This window comes from Saimiri boliviensis, chromosome 12 (assembly GCF_048565385.1).
Source record: "Saimiri boliviensis isolate mSaiBol1 chromosome 12, mSaiBol1.pri, whole genome shotgun sequence".
Lineage (NCBI taxonomy): Eukaryota > Metazoa > Chordata > Mammalia > Primates > Cebidae > Saimiri > Saimiri boliviensis.
Window position 1 is genome coordinate 93807870 of NC_133460.1, and position 20854 is coordinate 93828723.

Below are 20854 nucleotides of genomic sequence, written 5' to 3' on the forward strand. Positions count from 1 at the left end.
CCTTTTTCATGCTTTTCAATAATCCTAAATTCCTTTTATCTTGTGGAAACATCAGCCTTGAAGCTGTTTGTGGTCTACACCCAGTGAGCCAAAGGGAGAAGAGTGTGGGAAGGGTAGTACCACTTCCTGAAAGCTTTGGCTGCACGCACATTCTAACAGCCAAAACCATACCTTCCCTGACTGGAAATGTGCTTATGGGATGGACAGCCAAACCTCAGCATAAGGGATCTACTTTTCAAGGAGAATATTCATTGTAGTGGATATCTCTTAAAAGATAACTTTAGAGAAAGGAAGATAATTGTATAGAAAGGATCATAATCCATCATCTAATATAGCATACCAGACCTGCTTGGGAACTAGCATTACCAGGTCCTAGGGAGTTTACTTAAAACATTGGAATTCTCTGCTGCTCCTCAGAAAATTCTATATAACTTCCTGACAACTTCACTGCCATTCCCACTGGATGGGATCCTGTGCAGTCTCTGTAACATCAAGTCACCGTTTCTGATTTAATCTGAGATAGGAGTTTCTGATTGTTCATGGGCAGCACCTTGGATTCAGAGGATGTCGTGAAAGCAGTAATGTGATATTTTCAAACACCATAGTGGGAGGAAATGTTGTCTAGTAAGAAATTCTCCCAAGATAAGACAAAGGTTGGATGCTCCATGTATACAGAAATAACAAATATCCACCAGACACAAAATTACATTATACATAGGTTACAATGAGTAAAACTATTGTCACTGGGGAAGATTGAAAGGAAATCAATTAGTACTTGGGTTTGGGTCATTTTCTTTTCTATTTACCAATGTTCTATGTTTTTCTATACACTATTTAAATATACATGATTTGGGGCATTCTTGCCTCAGCTGAGACAAAGATCCAGTTTCTGATATCACAAGTTGTGTATTTCTTTCAGATCCAAACAACCTTCTCTTATAGTACCTTGAGGAACACTCAGTACACATAGGTCGTCTGGCTAATTTAATGAGTGATGTGGAAAGAGAAAACAGGAGAAACTGAGGGAAGAAATGTGCTTGAAATACAAGAATGTATGAGTGAATGATTTTAGGTGGAGTTAATAGAAAATGAACTATAAGCCCAGGGATAATTGCTTCCTTTGTTTTGTCCTCTCCATCCATTTCTTCACTATCATAATTACTATTTTTTTTTTTTCGAGACGGAGTTTTGTTCTTGTTACCCAGGCTGGAGTGCAATGGCGCAATCTCGGCTCACCGCAACCTCCGCCTCCTGGGTTCAGGCAATTCTCCTGCCTCAGCCGCCTGAGTAGCTGGGATTACAGGCACACGCCACCACGCCCAGCTAATTTTTTGTATTTTTAGTAGAGACGGGGTTTCACCATGTTGACCAGGATGGTCTCGATCTCTTGACCTCATGATCCACCCGCCTCGGCCTCCCAAAGTGCTGGGATTACAGGCTTGCGCCACCGCGCCCGGCCCATAATTATTATTATTAATCATTAACATCATCATCATAATGATTATACTATTTAGTTCTTAAAGAATATCATAAAATCAGGTCTGACCATTAATCTCAATTATGATTTTTTCCTAATTAATTGTAAAATGAATCTCTAAATCAGAGCAAATTAAGCAAATGCTTAATGAAACTCAAGGTTAAATTAATATTAGTCAAAAATGTAAAGGGTATGGAGAAAATCTGTGATCTCACTGATAAACAATTTTTATATTTTGAAAACTGGGTAGATAGGTAAGTATGGTAAGTAGATAGGTAAGTGGATTAGACAAAAAAATAGGTAGGCCAGATAAGTAATCAGACAAAGAAAGGAGGTAAGCAGGCAACATAAAATTTCCCCAAGTGACCACTTTCAGTTCCCAACTTCTCAAACTCACAAGCAATAGAAATAGTGATCTCAGAGGACAAAGTGTAAGACAAGCTCATCTTGTGACTAGGTGGGGTTTTGGAACCTGAACTCAAACTAACCCTAATAGGAGCAGAGGAAATTACATCAGTCACTGGGCACTGTCCACAAATTGAAAACATTTTAAGTAGCATGCCCTTGTCACAGAGTGTATCTTGATTGCTCATCCCCTTAATCCATAATTACCCATCATTGTGTGATACCCTTGATTCCAAATAGTAATTCCCTTAACTCCTAGGGAATCTGCTATTCAGCTCCTGGGAGCCCTCTTGCCAAATGAGATGTCCAGCTGTTTGGGGAACAGAGCTCAGCAGCAGAAAGAAACAAGGGCAGACATCAATCATTTCAATTGATGTGCTCCTCACTGGCTCTGGGCAAACTCAATTTTGCTATGAAAATCTTACTTGAAATGATCCCAGGAAGATCAATGCAAAATTCAGTAGTAATTATTCTTGGATACATGAATAATGGCCCTAATTTTTTTACCTGTATGTGTACATTATATATCATCATGATTTTTTTTCCTTTTATTGCTTTTTGTAAAAAAAAAAAAAAACAAAACAAACAAAAAAAAATATATAGGCCTACCTCAGATGCTATTACAATTTTTTTCTAGAAATGTATGAAAAATGTATGGAGAAAATAATTTAGCTATCTCATAAACAATTTTTATATTTGAAAAGTAGGTAGACAGGTATGGTAAGGAGATAGGTAAGTTGATTAGAAAAGAAAAGAAGCAGGGCAGTTAAGAGAAAGAGAAAAAGTCAAAGAAAGAGCAGTTTTTCTATGATCAGTAACAAGATGTCTTCAGATGCTGTTTAAAACATTTAAAAAGGGTTTGTCCTCTGGAGGTATGCAATATCTGAGGTTATAGGTTTGGAGAAAGACAACAAGGTGAAGTGGCAAATATCAAAAACAAAAGAATTTAAAATGCGTAGCAGTTAGAATGAGCAAGTCTGTGGTAGCCAAAATTATGCTCCCCTGAAGATCCTGATTCCTTGAACATCGGAACAAATGTTGCATATTGTCTTTGTAACACTAACATCCTGTTCACTACACTTTCAGAAAGTTTGGTAAATGCTTTTCTCTTGGTTCCCTTGGGAGGCAGACGAGGCTGTAATCCAGTGTTTAATATGTATCTAAAGGGATATCTGAAGATCCCACTGACAGCCTAGCTCACTGCTAATTGTATGACATATAAAAATCGTTTGTGTTTATTCTTCCCTCTAAATCAGACCAAACAAGGTACAAATTAGGCTGGAATGAGTAAACAGTCTCACATTTTGTCAGTCAAAGAGTGTCTGACAGAAACTGATGAGATTAACAAAGCAGAGACAAAACTGAAAATTAGGCAGTTGGCATCTTGAATGGTAACAGGGAAAAATGTTTGGTAAAATTTAGAAAGATTATGAAAAGTGGATACAGCTAATTTGAGCTGTGTTTATTTCAATGAATGCTTTTTATTTAAGTGACTGAGTAACTTTACACAGATATCTTGCCAGTTCTCAGTTCTGCAAATAGCATTTTAAAAAAGAAAAAGTCATTGAGTTAAAGGAGCTCTGAAATTATGTCCTGTAATTGGTCTCTTCTTTCAAAACACTTCCAAGCACTCCCTCACTACTTTTCACAATGCACCTTTCTAGAATACCCAACCCCTAGCTGTGCCAGCATCTACAGACTAGGACACACTGTCACATTTCTCTGGGGCTCAGTACTATACACCCCCAGACCTCATAGCTGATACACAGAAAATGTGATCTTTGAATTTTCCAACTGCATTTTTTAAAGATGTTATTTATCACCATTATTAACTAACACAGGGAGAGAGATCAAAAGCAAGACAGAACCATCAGACACTAGACTTTTTTTATCAGAATTCCAAGGCCTTGTGTGTTTTCCATAGAAAATCTACACCTTCACAGCCTCTGTGGAAAGAAAACATTTACAATCCTTTGAACAAAGATAGTTCAATCCATGCTAAAGCAGCATAACTCTTCCCCAATGCTTGTAAGTTTCACCCTACAACTAGACTATTCTACCATCAAGAAAATCAAAGTCTCCAGGCCTCATAGCATGGTCCTTTGGATGCCAAGAGCTATCAGGCTAGCAGATTGGAGTTTTAGAGCTCAGACTTCACATGTGAAAATTCACATCCATTGTATTCTTCCAGAGACTTTGAATTCAAAGGATTTGTCAGAATTATTTTTCCTTCTTCCTTTACCTTGCATGGGGTACCTCCCACTTAGTCGTGGGCTCTGTGGCTTCCTGGAGACCACCAAATGGCTGCAGCCTCCAAGTTCCTCCAGGTTTGACAGATACACATCCAAAGTGAAAAACACAAGGAATATAACAGTCTAGCTCTCATCACCAATTTCTGACATGATATTTAGCCTCTGAGATCATCAACCAAACTCATCTATGTGTTGACCACTCAGTATAGATAACCAGCTACAAAGTGGTAGAGGTGGGGTCTGTCTGCCAAAGCCTGTGTATGCACTTCTCTACCTCAAAAAAGAATTAAGTCTGTCGTTGATTCCAGTAAGATGTGACTTGAAATTTCTCACCCAGGAAGCTTGAGCTCAGAGACTCACTGCTATTGGTCATGCACTGATAAGAAAAATCGTGCACACGAATGTTCATTGCAGCACTGTTTACAATAGCAAAGACCTGGAACCAACCCAAATGCCCAACGATGATAGACTGGATAGGGAAAATGTGTTACATATACACCATGAAATATTACGCAGCCATCAAAAACGATGAGTTCACGTCCTTTGTAGGGATATGGATGAACCTGGAAACCATCATTCTCAGCAAACTGACACAAGAGCAGAAAATCAAACACCGTATATTCTCACTCATAGGTGGGTGTTGAACAATGAGAACACATGGACACGGGGAGGGGAGCACTACACACTGGGGTCCGTTGGGGGGAAATGGGGGAGGGGCGGGGGGTGGGGAGGTGGGAAGAGACAGCATGGGGAGAAATGACAGATACAGGTGAGGGGACGGAAGGCAGCAAACCACACTGCCAAGTGTGTACCTATGCAACAATCTTGCATGTTCATCACATGTACCCCAAAACCTAAAATGCAATAAAAAAAAACACATCTATTAAAATACAATATTCCTTTTTCCAGAACTTAAAGCACAAAGATGTATGTATAGTGAGAGAAGGATCACTAGAGAAAAGATGAAAATAAACAGTACAAAAGAGACACTAAGAGCTAACATTTCCAGCAAAAAGGAGGCCAGGCAAGGGCTTCAGTGGCCATTTCAAACTGTTTTACACATATACGGCAAAGAAGGAATTACTATCAAATTATTTTCAAAGACCAATCAAAGCAATGAGATCAAACTACTATCCTCATTGACATGTTAGTATCACATCACTTCTTTACAGGGATATTTTTGTTGGAAAACACATCAGGAAAAAATATTCTCTTGTTTTACATCTTGGAACTCTATAGATTCCTAAAAGGAGCTAGTTATTTCTTAAAAGGTACCAGATAACAGAAATGTCCTCCAGATCCTTTCCTGCATGGAATGCCAAAGGCACTCAGTAATTAACCTGGGGTGATAACACACAGTAAATCATGCTCTACAGAAGCCATTTTGCTCTCTGTGCACTTTCTTAAGATGCTAAATTCTGTAGCTATGTATTAAACATAGTTAGGAGGAGAATCTAAGCATCTGCATCAAAAATGTCATCAAGGATTAGATCCGCCTTAGCTATCTAACTTAGCTATCTCATGGGACATTGAGCAGCGAGGTGTTCTTTGTGATACTTAATTACTCCTCATCTCTCCAATACCAGCTCATTTCACCTTCACAACCCTTTTAATGATGATGCACCTATGAGTTAAATTTTGTAATATACCCTAAGTTCATATTTAATGACTATCTTATGGATCAAACCTAACTTCTAATTGAAGATTTTTTTCATGGAGGCTCAGTTTCACAATTATACTGCTGTCTTCCTTCATTACTCCAAATCATAGGCACTGTTAAAGAACAATTTATTTCATTTATTTATTTTTTTAATGAGACACAGTCTCAGGGTGTCACCCAGGCTGGAGTACAGTCGTGTAAAGTTTATAGATCACTGCAACCTCGAACTCCTCCCTCAGCCTCTTGAATAGCTGGGACTGTAGGCATGTGCCACTATGCTTACCTGGATTTTTTTGTTGCTGTTTTTTTTTTTTTTTTTTTTTTTTTAGTTTTTAGTAGAGAGATCTCACCATGTTGCCCATGCTGGTCTCAAACTCCTGGGCTTAAGTGATCCTCCTGGCTTGGCTTCCCAAAGTGCTGAGATTGCAGGCATAAGCAATGGCAGCTGGCCCTGAAGCACCATTTTAAGGTCCTCATCAGCACCAGAAAGCCTCCTTCCCTCTTCCTGACTCCCACAGTTCTTCATTTCCCCGTGTTCTGTGTCACTTACAGTCTGTCCCATTTTACAGTTACTCCTTTGTATCTCAGTTCCAATACCATACTGTACACTTCTTAAAAACATTTTTGTGTTCCTCTGTGTTATGGCTCTCCCTGTGTCTAGGCCAGAATCATATCTATATAATCAATTCAATTCAGTTTTGCTAAATAAGAATATGATGTTTAAAATCTCAATAACTTAGTAACAAACATAATACAGGTAAGAAAATAGCACCTAAAGCATTCCAAATTAGAGAAAAAGAATATGACACAGATAACAAAAGTGCGAACTTTACAATCAGCTTTGCAACTTACTAATTTATGGAAATTTGGTAAACAAATTTAAATAATGTAGGTCTTAGTTTCTTAAGACCTGTAAAATGGAATTATTTCTGGGACATGCTTCATAGAGTTTTTCTCAGAATTTCATGAGATTATGCCCTTTAAGCAGCTCAGTGTTGCAAATACCCAGTAAATTTTGCTATTATTTTTCAGCTAAACTATCTTTCTCAGTCTCTATGTCTTTGTCTCTTTCACTCTGCCTCTCTCTTTCTCTCAACACATGCACACACCCCTCAGGTAGATTATCTGTGGCTTTATCAGTAAAAGTAATGTAGTATTACAAAAGGATTGTCACTCTATTAATCATTGACAATATTTCTGTCTAAAAGTTTCTGTCAAATGAAAAACAAGTCCAGACTTAATCAAGGAAAGACACTTTCAAGATGACTACTGCAATCGTGAGAACACATCAACCTCAGAGTCTGTATGTGTCTCAAAAGGTTTTTCTTGTATAGGGAGGAGTCTGCAGGGCCGACAGAAACTTTGTAGGGATGAGAATGATCGTGGGGGCCAGCAGACAGCATGATGAGGGTGGTTCAACAGGAGATGCTCTTCCCTATGGTAAGCTGCTAAGGGAGTGGAAGGGTCAGAGGTATATTCTGCATCTTAGTGCTAACTTAACCTTAATAGTGGGTGTGAGTCAAAGGTCCAGGGCACGAGGGAGAAGAGAAGCTCAGCTGAAGTGTGTTCAACCCAAGTGAATTGTCAAGTGATGGGCAACCATAAACACTTGGTGAACACATATGATTTCACTCATATTTCTTTGGTTAAACATTTACAGTTGAATAATAATATGGTTTTGCAATTTTCACTGAAGAATTAGAAAAACAGATTGAATTATTTGCAATTATGTAGTTTTACTTCCTAAATGTTTAACTTCAATGACTGCTATAACCTATCATTATTAGAAACTAAACGTATTTAGCATCCAGGCATTCCATAAAGACCCTTAGTCTCTGCAGGCACTTTGCCACATGAATAGGTATGAGTAGTACACTGCATCTCCCAGGCCTTAGGGAACATCTATCTTCTCCAGCTGGTGTATCAAAAGCTCTGGATTGAAAACTAGATAAATCATTCATTCTATTTAAAATCTGCATAGGCAAATAGAGACAAGAATATCTGCCTTAACAGAAGCAGTTACTGTGAGGAGGAAATGATATGATAAGAACGTGATTTACAAATATAGAGGAGTAAATAAATGGAAGGTATATTAGTTCGTTCTCATGTTGCTATGAAGAAATACCCAAGACTGGGTAATTTATAAAGAAAAGAGGTTTAACTGACTCACAGTTCCACATGGCTAGAGAGGTCGCAAGAAACTTACAATCGTGGCCGAAGGCACCTTCTCCCATGGTGTAAGGAGAGACAATGAGTGCCAGCAAGGGAAATGTCAGATGCTTATAAAACCATCAGATCTCGGGAGAACTCACTCATTATCACGAGAACAGCATTGGCGAAACCGCCCCGATGATTCAATTACCTCCCACCAGGTGCCTCCCACAACATGTGGGGATTGTAAGCATTATGGAGATTACAATTCAAGATGCGATTTGTGTGGGAACATGGCGAAACCATATCAGAAGGTAATGTTACTTATGTATCACATTGTGTTCATTAACGAGAGTTTGACTATGGGCCAGGGGAACTTTATATCCTTATTCATTTTAATCATTCTTCAAAACTAATGAGGTATTTTCTCCTTGCTACAGAAGTGAAAACTGAGGTTCAAAAATGAGAGTCATTTATACTTTTCTAATTGATAAATAGTTCGGCCAAGATTCACCTCGTGCTCTGCAGTCCCAAAGCCCACACCCACTAATTAAGTTCTTTCCTGTCTTCTTATTCACAAATGTTTGTTTCTTTAAAAAAAAAAAAAAAAAAAAAAAAAAAAAGCTCTTGAAAGAATTAATTTTAAGAAAAACAGAAAATACAGTACCCTTGTCTGCCTCAATCCTCACCCCAAATTTTGAAAAGGTGTTACACTATGAACTATTTATTGGAACCCTGCAGACAATGCACCCTCTGCCTTGCTGAGATGGGGGAGCCAGAATTATGAAAGGAGCAGATATGTTGAGTAAAAAGGTGCCACATTTACACATCTACTTTTTTAGCGTAGTCACATTCCCCTTAACATTCCCTCCTCCCTCACTCTCAGGGGTTTGGGGTTTAGAAATAAATTAGTTATAGTAAGCTACCACTTCTGCCCACTGATAGAAGACTTCTCATAAGCTACAGCCTGGGGATACATGTCCCTACTGAAAATTGAAATGAGAGGCCGTCCCCTCCCTGGAAAGGATGAAAGGACAGGCCTTTCTCTATTGCAAGGTGAAGGAAGACAGCATTGTTCTTAGAGAAAACAGCATGGGACTACAAAGAGATGAGAGAAGACCTAGGAATGCAGATGGGAAGCCCCCAATGTTAAACTTGCTCACTGGTGACATAATCAAAAGCTAGATGGATAGTGATTTGGATTGTGGAAGTAAGTGGAAAGGAAATGTCAGTGCCAAGTGTTTCAATGTTCCTGTTGCTCTGTTTGGAAGAAAAAATCCCATTGACTGAAGGGCTGTGTGCTGGTTAAGTCTACTTGTAAGCTTTGGTCCTAGAAATTTACATATTTAAGAAGGCATTTGCAGAGTGGTTATTATGTCCAAGGGACTGAGCTGAAAGTTTTTATGTGCATTGTCCTGTTGAATTGAATCTATACAACTGCCATATGGCAAAAAACATTTGTCTTCACCATATACATGTGAAGACTACAAAAGAAAGCGAAGTAATCTATTCAAGGTATTGTATAGTTTACATTCAATAAATTCTACACTACACCATTTTATAAAGTCTGACTCCTCTCCATTTGAATTTTTGAAGGCAGAGCCTGTCAGCCAATCAATGCATTCCTTTCTTCCAAAGTAAGATTTAGTTTGCATATATTTGTGCATGCGTTCATGTGCAAACATGCATGGGTATCTCAGAATAAAGAAGAGATTATTTCATTCCAAGGAACTAAGCTGGTCAGGAAACAAAATTCCCCACAAACATATGAGTACTTCCTCACAGCAAAACTTTCATTCTTTCAGTGTATCCAGGAAGCCATAAAGCTACCAGACATCCACTTCTCCATGTAATCAGATCACAGTGCAACAGTTCTCACATCTGGGGGCTGACCAGCTGCATCAGCAACACCTGAGAATTGCCATGCCCCAGCCCAAATCCGTAGAGTCAGAAACTCGGCGAGTAGGGCCCAGCCCCGCTATGGGACTCTGATACTTTGTCAAAGTTTGAGAACCACGACTGTAGAGAGAAGCAATCTGAGTAAACTGATTCACCTGGACGTGTGAATGACTGGGCTCACTCTTGTTGAGTGTTGACGTATTAAAGGAGAAACTACAAAAGAAGTCCTATGGCCTTCATTTCCAACTACTCTGTTGCTGTTTTTATGTAGAGAATTAGTGGCCATCCCATAGTATGAAAGTTACCAGAGCCGCCACAATGAGGCTTTGGCCTGAAAACATGTACTTTTCAGCTAGCCTCAGGGAAACGACAACAGGACTAAGTTGGGAGGCTAATTGCTATCTGATTATACACAAAAATTGAGTCTGGGCCCATAATGGAAAATGGTTTGAAGGTAATTACGAATTGGTAATTCTTCATGACTTTGGTCCTGGCTTCATTTGCGTAAACTCTGATTAAAGCAAATTGATTGGTTCCCCTCACTTTTTTTTTTTTTTTTTTTTTTTTTTTGAAGCAGAGTTTCGCTCTTGTTGCCCAGGTTTGAGTGCAATGGCACAATCTTGGCTCACAGAAACCTCTGCCTCCTGGTAGTTTCTCCTATCTCAGCCTCCCAAGTAGCTGGGATTACAGGCATGTCCCAACATGCCCAGCTCATTTTTTGTATTTTTAGTAGAGTCGGGGTTTCTCCATGTTGGTCAGGCCGGCCTCGAACTCCTGACCTCGGGTGATCTGCCCGCCTTGGCCTCCCAAAGTGTGGGTATTACAGGCGTGAGCCACAGCACCTGGTGTGTTTTAAATTTTATTTTAATAGTTAATTAAATTTGAGTTTAAATAGTCGCATATAGCTAGTGGCTCCTGTGTTGGACAATGCAGTTCTGTGGTCTCAGGACTGGTATTCCTCCTCTACCTTACAGAGAGGAAGAGTAGAACCTAACCTGACCAGTCAAGCAAATACACTCTTTGAGAACAGGAATTACACTTAATACTTATCTCTAAAGTTGTGGGGAACATTCCCGTGTGAGACCCCCAAAAGGCGTGAGTCTCACTATATGGTGAGTTTGATCCCAAACACAGTTTCCTACTGGAGGCAGTCGAGCTATCTGGAAATATAGGAACTTAAAGATGAATGATCGGTTTCTAATATCAACCACAATATCGTTTGGGCCTAAAACTATGTGGTGCTGCTAGACGGAGTGACCCCCTGCCGGCAACCGGTTCCTGCCTTTAACCTTTTTATGACTCTTTAAGAATAAGTTTTAACCTTTTCTTTACTTACCTGACTGCCTAATGGTTTAGCTGTCAATATTTGCAAAGCAAATGCCACCATAAGGGATGGCTTTGATTTCTGACTCAGAGACTCCTGAATGGGGAAGTTGAGATAAGTTGAGTCAGGAGTAGACAAAGGAGAATCTGGTTAAAAGATATTCTGAGGAGCAAAACCAGAAAACCTTTTCACATCTCAGTTCTAAAACAAGATCAAACCAGAGATACCTGCAGCCAGGAGGAATAATGTTTGGATGTAAACAAGCTTTGTGATTACAGGAAATTCTGTTACTTTTTACAACCACTGATTGCATATCTGACTTCTCTATTGTATAGGCCATGTGAGGTATACATTTGCATTTCCTCTTGCTATGACGTAAACAAGAGCCAAGAAAGTGTATTTATTCCTGGCCTTTGAAAAATAAAATTTGCTGTTTAGGCACAGCCTATCAGCCCTCCGGACGCCTCGCTTTCTCTCTCTCTGTCTTTATTATTTTTCCAGGTGCACTCCCTCTTCCAGGTATTGGGACCCTCTTGCAGGTCGAGAGACCCCCGGCAGACGTGCCTACCCGTCCCGGATGGTCCAGGACATAAAGTTACAGATCCTTTCACATGAAATGTTCTTAGAAAGACTTCTGCTTCTGAGAAGATGGAGTAAACAATTTATTCTATTCCTCCCACCAACTACAACTAAAAACCCTTCTTTTGTAGTCATTATGTTCATCAGTCTGATACAGATTAGTAGACAAATATATTATTGTGTAATGAATGAAAGCCACTGTCTTATGCCTTTTATGTGTATCATATTAATAGATGTTCCTCATAATTATTTAGAAGACTTTATTGTCAGCTCTACCTGAAGAGGCCAGTGACTATCTAGTGAGGTGGTGCTTGGTCTGAATCTTGTTGGAAGAGAGTTTACTAACGGACCCTGAGGGTGAAGGAAGAGGGCATTCTTCTTAGAGGAAACATTTTGGGAGACCGAGGTGGGAACTGACCAGCCTGATCAACATGGCAAAACCCCATCTCTACTAAAAATACAAAATTGGCTGGGCATGGTGGTGCATGCCTGTAATCGCGGTTACTCAGGAGCCTGAGGCAGGAGAATTGGTTGAACCTGGGAAGTGGAGGTTGCAGTGAGCTGAGATCGAGCCATTGCAATCCAGCCTGGGCAACAAGAGTGAAACTCCATCTCATAAAAGCAAAAAAAAAAAAAAAAAAAAAAATTATTTTCTGAGTTATACTAGCCACATTCAAATTTCTCAATAGCCATATGTGATTAATAGCTACCATATTGGGCAGTGCAGATATTCAATATTTTCAGCATCACAGAAAGTTCTCTTGGAAGTACTTATTTGGAACCATAAATTGATACAAAGAAAGTCAAGTTAAAAGTAACAATGAGGAAAGACCCCTGAGAGATTGTCATGGTCAGTTCTACTCCCCTGACCCCGTGGTGACCACTGATTGTTGTCTATACTCAGAACTGGAGAGGAGAGACAGTTTGGCAGGGAGGAATGCAGGAAAAGCACTCATCATGAGCCAGGTCACTGTGGCTGACTGCAGGAAGTTCAAGTCTCTCTTATCTCAAGATACTCTAGTATTTTATAGATATTTCAATTGTTTTATAAATGACAGGTAACTAAAAGTATTCTTGAATATTTGTCAAAAGTTCGTGAAGCCAGGAGTTTGACATTTCAGTGAGCTATGATTACACCACTATACTACAGCCTGCGTGACAGACCCTGTAGAAAAAAAAAATCAAAAATTTGAAATCTATTCTGTTCCTCAGCCCCCAAAAAAGGGCAACTTATTGTTTGAAAACGATGTGTGGGTGGGAAGCAAGTACACCATTAGTGCTTCTCTCTTGTTTCTCTGATTTCTGGGGCAAGTATGCCAAATAAAAAATCTCCCATAAATTTGGAGAATAAGGACATTACTTAGAAATCCTGCAGTGACTCACCTTTTGAATGTGGTTGTCTGCAAAACAAAAAGAAAAGGATTAAAAACCACTGGGTTTTTGTCTGTAACTACATGAATTACACATCTTATGTAAGACTCACATCAGTCCTTTTAGATGAGTATCACTTATCCCTTTTGTGGATGCTGAATCTTAGTTATAGAAAGATAATATTGTTGAACAGTGAATTTAACTGACACTAAGATGTGCCCAAAACATGAATATTAGGCAAAAGGACAGTTATGCTTTTTCCAATCCTGAAGTATTACCAAACAAACCCACTCAACTTTTAATTCTCTACCAGATGCACCTTTGTTTGATTTGCTCTTTACTATTGATTAAGGCGCAGACATCGAGTTACATACTAACTTGTGGATGTTTGTTGAGCAGAAATGCAAGAGACTTTTGACCAGTAGAAAAGAGATTGCAAATGTAATGCTTTTATTGCTCTGTAGGAAACTAGCCAGCTTTGCGTCTGACTTGCAAACTTATTTCAGCATGCCCTTCCTGACAGACTACATGAATTTCTGTTCCTCAAGTTCTCTTTGAACCAGCTTTACTGTCTTGCTGGTTTCCTCATTAATGATTTAATTCATTTCTGACATACACTTTCTATATATTTTGTACAGCATTCTTGTAAATCTGCTTAGTTCTTTGTAGATTCTGGATATTAGCACTTTGGGTTTATTTTCTTAAGTAAATTCATGACATGTTAAAGCAAGACTAATCACATAGATCTCATATGGCAGTCACTGTGGCATTGAGCCCGGCCTAACTTTTCCTTAAGAGAAGGCTGAGTTTATATGACATCAAAATAAATGACTGAAAACCATGTGATCACAGAAACATGCAATTCTATAGCAGGCAGGGATCTTACAGATCTTCTCATTCAATCCCTTATGTTTAAGGTAAGAAAATTGTTATCTATGGAGTGAATTGCCTTGCAGGAGGCCACATATCAAGTTGGAAGACGAGACTTCAAAGTTATCAAATCCCAAATTCTACTCTATTGCTGCTATTTCATATTTTTTCTAACCAGGGAGAAACAGAATCTATAGACAATAAGAATAACTTTTTACACCATAAGGGGACAAATTGCACTGGGTAGCATTTCTATGTTTCCCTCCCTGCACCTGTAAAGAATAACAGGGATGTAATAAATCAGCTACAAGATATCCATCCAGACCCTGGAGCATGGAGGGAGGGAGGAACACAGAAGACAAGCATCACTGGCATTGGGCCCTGGGTAGACGGCTCTGTCACCATCATCACAAAGCACGTTGTGAATAACAAAGCAGATCATGAGATCCTGACAAAGTCTCAGTTTTCTCATTTGAAACGTGGAGAACTATTAATAACTACCTGATGGGCTTTGAGTGAGTTTCAAGGTAGATAATGCATTACTGTATTTATTAGAGTGCTAATCAATGAAAGTGGCTATCACTGTTACGACTATAATTATTTTCATTTAATTACTAACATTACCACTGCTAAAATAGGTCCAGACTTGGGTGCCAACTCCATCCGCTCCATCTCCTAACTCCCTTCAGAGAAACCAATGGGTATTACCTGATTGACATTGCTATCATATCTGGGTTTTCAGATATAATGGTCTAGCCATGGAGAAAGCTGATTTCTAGAAAGTTAGTCCTTTCCTCAGGGAACTGTACCAGTAGGAAAATCGCAAGACAAGTGATGAAAAGAGAGTAATTTCTTTTTATTTACTTTTTCTGAAATGAAATATTTTTAACATAAACCTGCAACTCAGAAAGAGAAGACTAACAAAAAGAAACAAATACATAGCTAAAGAAATACCTTACATTAATTTAGGGCACAGATGCTACAGACAGATACCTTTGGCAGGTGACAAGATTCAGATTTGTCAGGGAACATGAGAAGTGAATGTAGTAGTTCACCTTTGAAAGGCATTCTGTGAAGATCATGTTAAGTTCTTTACTGGAAAACGTTTTTTCCTGTGTTGTATTCACAGAACTCAGATAATTTATTTTAGGTTCATTTGTTTACTTATTTTACTTCTTATTTTGATGGTCAGAACTTTGAGTTTTGATGGTCCATTGGAATTGATCAAGAGATCCACGCAGTTGCGAAAGACAGCAGGCTCTTTACTGTCACAAAGTGAGGGCATGAATGGCTTGGTCTTCCTGGCACACCTAGTCCACAGTAAGTTATTGCCCAACAAGCTGTGTTCTCAAAGCCCAGGGAATCCCTCAGGTGTCCTGGCCTGGTGGGATGGATGAGCTTGTGCCAGGAGGCTAGGGGAAGAGGGATCTGCCAAGAGAGGAAGAAGAATGGATCCAATTCTTGGCTGCTCAGGAAAAGGGCTAATTTGTTCAATCAAGAAGTATAAAGTCCAAAGGAACTTGCATTTGTTTCCCTGATAATAAAAAATTACATGCAGAGAAGCAGATTTTGAGACTAATTACAACACTGTATGTGGTCAATTTAACCAGACATATAGAGAGAATAAGGGATGTTCGTCATCTGTACATTATTAGGCCGAGATCTGGAAAAGGCTTAGGAAGGGCAGGGTAGTAAACAAGAAGACAAGATGACAGGGCTTTGGAGACAGTGTTCCCACTCTGCCACTTGCCAGCTCTGGGTCACTGAGCAAACAAGTTTCTAGGATTTTCGTCTGTAAAAACAGTCTGAATAATACCCAAATGAAAGATCAAATAAAAGGATACTTGTGAAAAAATTATAAAGTTATGTATCCCCTGCAGAAAGTTCTGTTTGTTGATAGAACCAGGTGGGTTTCTACCGAAGTTTGAGGAGAATCAAAGGATATGTTTGTCTGGTGACATCATCACTGAAAACAGCAATAGCTTTCCATGAGCCCTGCAGTGCCAGGCAGCAAGGACACTGATCTGTCCCAAAGTAGCAATATTTATATTCCACATACTTTCTGTTAAAAGGTTTCTGGTGCTCACTTCAACAGCACATATGCTAACACTGGAACAATACACAGAAGATTAGCATTTGCCCCTGAGCAAAGATGACAGGAAAATTCATGAAGCTCTTCATAAATCTAAAAAAAGATTTAAGAAAGGTTACTGCAACGCACTGCAAGGATAGTATATTAAATATAAAAATAAGTGGATCTCAGTGTAAATGTCATAAATGTTTATTAGGGAAACAAGGATTTTGAGGGAAGAAAGCTGTAGTGCTTTACTCATTTTGTAAAAAATACTCAGACACTTCTGGAAGTGATATCTAACAAGGACATTTTCTCGTGAAGCAGCAGAATAACTTTCTTTTCTTATCCCATAATCAGGAGCAGACCTGGAATAAGAACTGAGCTTCTTCAGTATCAAGTTCAATGTTTTATCCACAAGAACCATCTTCCTTGCTGAGAAGGACATCCCCAATATTTCCTATCCTTATTTTGTTCTAGTTTCTGATGAATTTTATCACAGTAGAGTAGTGAAACTTGCTGACTATAAATAGAGCTGATTTCAGCAGGAGTTACAGAATTTAGCCTAGAGAAAAACCAACCTGAGAAGAGAAAAATCCTTTTAGGACTATTTTCTTCCTTCCTATAATGGCTGAGGCTGGACCTTCCTGGCAGCACAACCTTGATGACTTTGTCCAGTTGAGTTTTAAATAATTCAAGTGATTGGCCTCCTATTACATCTCCTGGGAACCCATTTCATCACAGAAAGGAGCTGACTCAGGAAGTCTTTCTTGACATAACGTTAGTGTGTATGAGTTCTTCGTACATTTTCTCCTGTTCAAAGAAATAAATATGAATGGAAGCAAGGAAGCAAAAAAAGAGGGAGGGAGGGAGGGAGGGAGGGAGGGAGGGAGGGAGGGAGAGAGGGAGGGATGGGGGCGGGGAGGGAAGGGGAGGAGGAGGGAGGAAGGAAATCAGTGATGGAGGCGAAATGGGGGGTGAGGTGGAGTTACTGGCTGATAGGAGGAGGGAGAGGAGGCAGAAAATAAAACACACTAAAAGAAAGAACTGGTTGGTGGGGGGATGGGGAGATAAAACACTAAAAGAAAGAACTATTTGGAGGTGGGGTATGGACATCCCTCAGAATGAATTTAAGGAGGCAGCATCAGTCCAAAATCAACAGTAAATCTTCTTCCTACTTTCTACCTCTCTCTGAACCTGAAGACATCGATTTTAAGACTCTCAATGGATTTGGTCAATTCTACAGTTGTTAACCTTAAATTGATATTTCATCCATTTACAAACGAATCCATAGCAATCCACGTTAATGTACACAAAAAAAGCCTGCATACCAGGCCTGAGGAGGAATGTGGAGTAAGGGTGAGAGAGGCAGCTTAACTTTCCCCCACTGGGGGACTTAGCTGTTGCTTTTCCGCAGATCACCACCAACCTCCATAGACATTAAGTTTACACACCTTTGTGTCCAACCACTTTTGACCTTCGTGTTCTAAAGGAAATGCATACCTGAGGGAATTAAGAAGTGGGTAGAGAGGACTATAGATCACAAGGGGGAATTCAGTGTCCAGGGCCATATTCTTCCCATCCCGTCTGTAAAGGTCAAGGGCAGAGTTCCCAGATGAGTGCCAGAAAGATAAACTCTTATGATTCCGTTGGAAAAAAAAGGAAAAAAAGACACCCAAAAATGGGATCAATTTTTATGTCAGTGTTTCTTCACATTAGCCAAGAGTAGGTATGTTTTAACCAGAATCAAGCTCAGCTCCACTTAACATGCATCTAATGCCACGGTTTCTGGATCGTCATGATGTCTCTAATCCACCTCCTGGTTTACTGCACACCTCCTGCAAGGACTATCTGTGTTCTCAAAACAAAATTCTAAATCCTCAACACTGAGCACCAGGCCCTGCCTGCTCCGGCCTTTGTTCGTCTTTCCAGCCTTGCCTCTGGCCACCTTCCCTGCTTCAGGTCCATGCTGGCCATCATCAGCTTTCTAAAGGGTGGCATGCACCTCCTCTGTGCCTTGGGGGTTTCTCCATGCACAGCCCCCTTGGCTTTTACTGCCACCTCTGATATCCTCCTGATTAATCACCACTCACCCCTCATACCACCTTAATTATTCCATCTTCAGGGAAAGCTTCTCTGACCACCCCCTCTCCCAGGTTAGGTCAGGTCCTGTAGTGAGCTCTCACAGTAATTTACAACTGGGGCAGGAATAATTATTATTTTTAAAATTTTTACATTCAGGGGTACAAGTACAGGTTTGGTACATAAGTAAATTCGTGTCATGGGGTTTTGTTATACAGATTATCTCATCAACCAGCTATTAAACCTAGTACCCATTAGTTATTTTTCTGATCCTCTCCCTCTTCCCACCCTCTACCCTCCAAAAGGTCCCAATGTGTGCTGTTCCCCACTGAGTGTCCATGTGTTCTCATTATTTAGCTTATAAGTGAGAGCATGTGGTATTTGGTTTTCTGTTCCTACATTAGTTTCCTGAGAGTAATGGCCTCCAATTCTATTTATATACCCTCAAAGGACATGATCTCATTCTTTTTTATGACGGCATAGTATTCCATGGTATATATGTACCACATTTTATTTATCCAATCCACCATTAATGGGCATTTAGGCTGACTCCATATGTTTGCTATTGTGAATAGCAGAGCAGGTATAACTAAACACATAACCATATGGTTCACACGTAAGGGAATCTACTCCCTGGACTGTAAACCCCAGGAGGACAAACACCCAGTCTTCTTTGCTCACCTTATCTACAGGTCCTACTAGTGCCTTGTGTACAATGGAAACTTACCTTTTTCTGCAAGAAAAATGGCAGTGTAGGTTACAGCCCATACTTAGAAACAGGTATGTCTGTATATAGCAAGGTGTGACCCCTAGGATGCAGAGGTATGTGGTAGTTGTTCAAAGCGAATAAAACAATTAAAATCTATTGTTATCTGTTCTTTAAGTGGAGTAAAAGAAGCTATCCCAACTGGAAACTAGCTTGTTGCCAGTTCAGGTTATCAAAGCAACCCTCCAAGGGTCTCCCGGGTACCTTCTGGTGGGTTCCAGGGTTTAGTGAACACATGGTCAGGGACACATATCTCCTCAAAATAATTACCTGCCTCCTGGGCATTTTATCCATTTTCCTATTATACTTTCCTCAACCTCTTAGAATGCATTACTTTTCTGATTTACATTGTTAATCCACTGAGAAGAGAACACATATTTGTTTTCTACAACAGCCAGCACATGGTTACATAATGCTTACAATAATATTTAAGGATAACAACCATAGAATATGTCTGGGGAAAATTAAGAAGATCTTAAAATCTCTTTTTTCCCTTACATAGTAAAGAGTTAATTGTGATATTTAATACTAAGTTACAAATGCGCAAGAAGAGTGAAGAGATTCAACAGTGTTACTAGACACAAACGAATCATCAATTATCAGGAAGCTGTATCAGCCAAAGACACAAGTGCAGACAACTGATCAATAGCCCAGTGGCTACAGAAACCACTGAAACACGTGAAAATTCTAGCACATTCAGGAGAAAGAGATAGTTCCAGAGGGCTCTTCAGGGAACAGAATCTTGATGATTTGGACAAGCGGGAATGAATAGCGTTAAGAGCCCTGAGAGGAAGACATGAGCCTGAAAAGACTCTAAACAGGTCCACACCACCATCATCACTGCATCCTGTTAAGGTTGAGTTGGGAAAGGAGCTTCCCACGTAGTCTCAGCTGGTGCTGGGGACACAGGAGGAAACACAGAAGCAGTAGCATACGTTGCCAACTTTTCTGTAAGTCCTGTCATGAACACAAAGAGGTCAAAAGCAGATGATACACTACAAAGGTCCAAATTAATCTGCTATGCTTCAGACCCGCAGGCCCAAGACGACGTGGGCAGGATGAGGGAGATCGTCAGGACCTCACCTTCTTTGTAAAACCCTCTTTCACTGCCATGTCAGGTGTCTCTTCTAAACCTGACTGCTCCTGCTCTCATGCCCGTTTCACCCACCTGGCACTGAGGTTTTGATATTTCTGGTGGTCAGTATCCTTAGCGTGGAGTTGCCTTGTCTCTCCAGGTAGAACCCAGAAATTGTGGTCTTTTTTTTTTTTTTTTTTTTTTTTTTTTTTTTTGCCACTGTCTTGCTTGGTCACCTCCACTCATGAAACAGATGTGGCTGCTGAACAAATCTTACAGTTGAAAATGGTCTGGCTCTTAATCCAAGTCATCAGGCTCACCCCACCGGTCTCTCCTGATATTGTTTAGTCCTAATGCTGACCTCCTAACTGAATGGCCGAACATTTTCAGGCCTGGCTGTTTATTGCAGACATCCTCCGGTGAAACATGAAAGAGGGCACAGCATGCTTCTTGTGGAACCAACTACAATGGTGGAATGTTCTTTCCTTTCTCTGCTTTGAACACTGTATATTTGCAATGCAGGTGGCCTAGCTTCATCCTCTGCTGTGTTCTTTAATTAGTCTGGTTTCTGGGTGGTGATGTTGGTGTCCTGGTGCTTGTTCTTAGATGCTATGCTATGTGAAGAGCCTGCGAGTGCTCTTGTATTTCCTTATTGGAATCTTGGTAGATTCTTCAAAGAAGGTTGTTTTTTTAAGGATGTCTGGGCTGCATCGAATTGTTTAGTTCTCACTCTTCTCTAAAATGCATCTGCAATTTGATCTGCCCTGATCTACAGTGATTGAAAACTGGAGTATATAATCTTGAATCAAGATAAAATGAGAAAGAAAAATTGGACCTTTTTAAATTTACTTTATTAAAAAGTTAGCAGGAAG

At 39.8% G+C, this 20854-nt stretch overlaps 1 non-coding gene across 1 annotated transcript; it reads left to right on the top strand.

The window, feature by feature from the left end:
* Positions 1–16067: 16067 nt before the first annotated feature.
* LOC120362623 (U6 spliceosomal RNA) lies at positions 16068–16175 on the top strand. The gene has a single exon (XR_005578474.1). It is a non-coding gene; the product is annotated as a U6 spliceosomal RNA (small nuclear RNA).
* The last annotated feature ends 4679 nt before the right edge of the window (positions 16176–20854 follow it).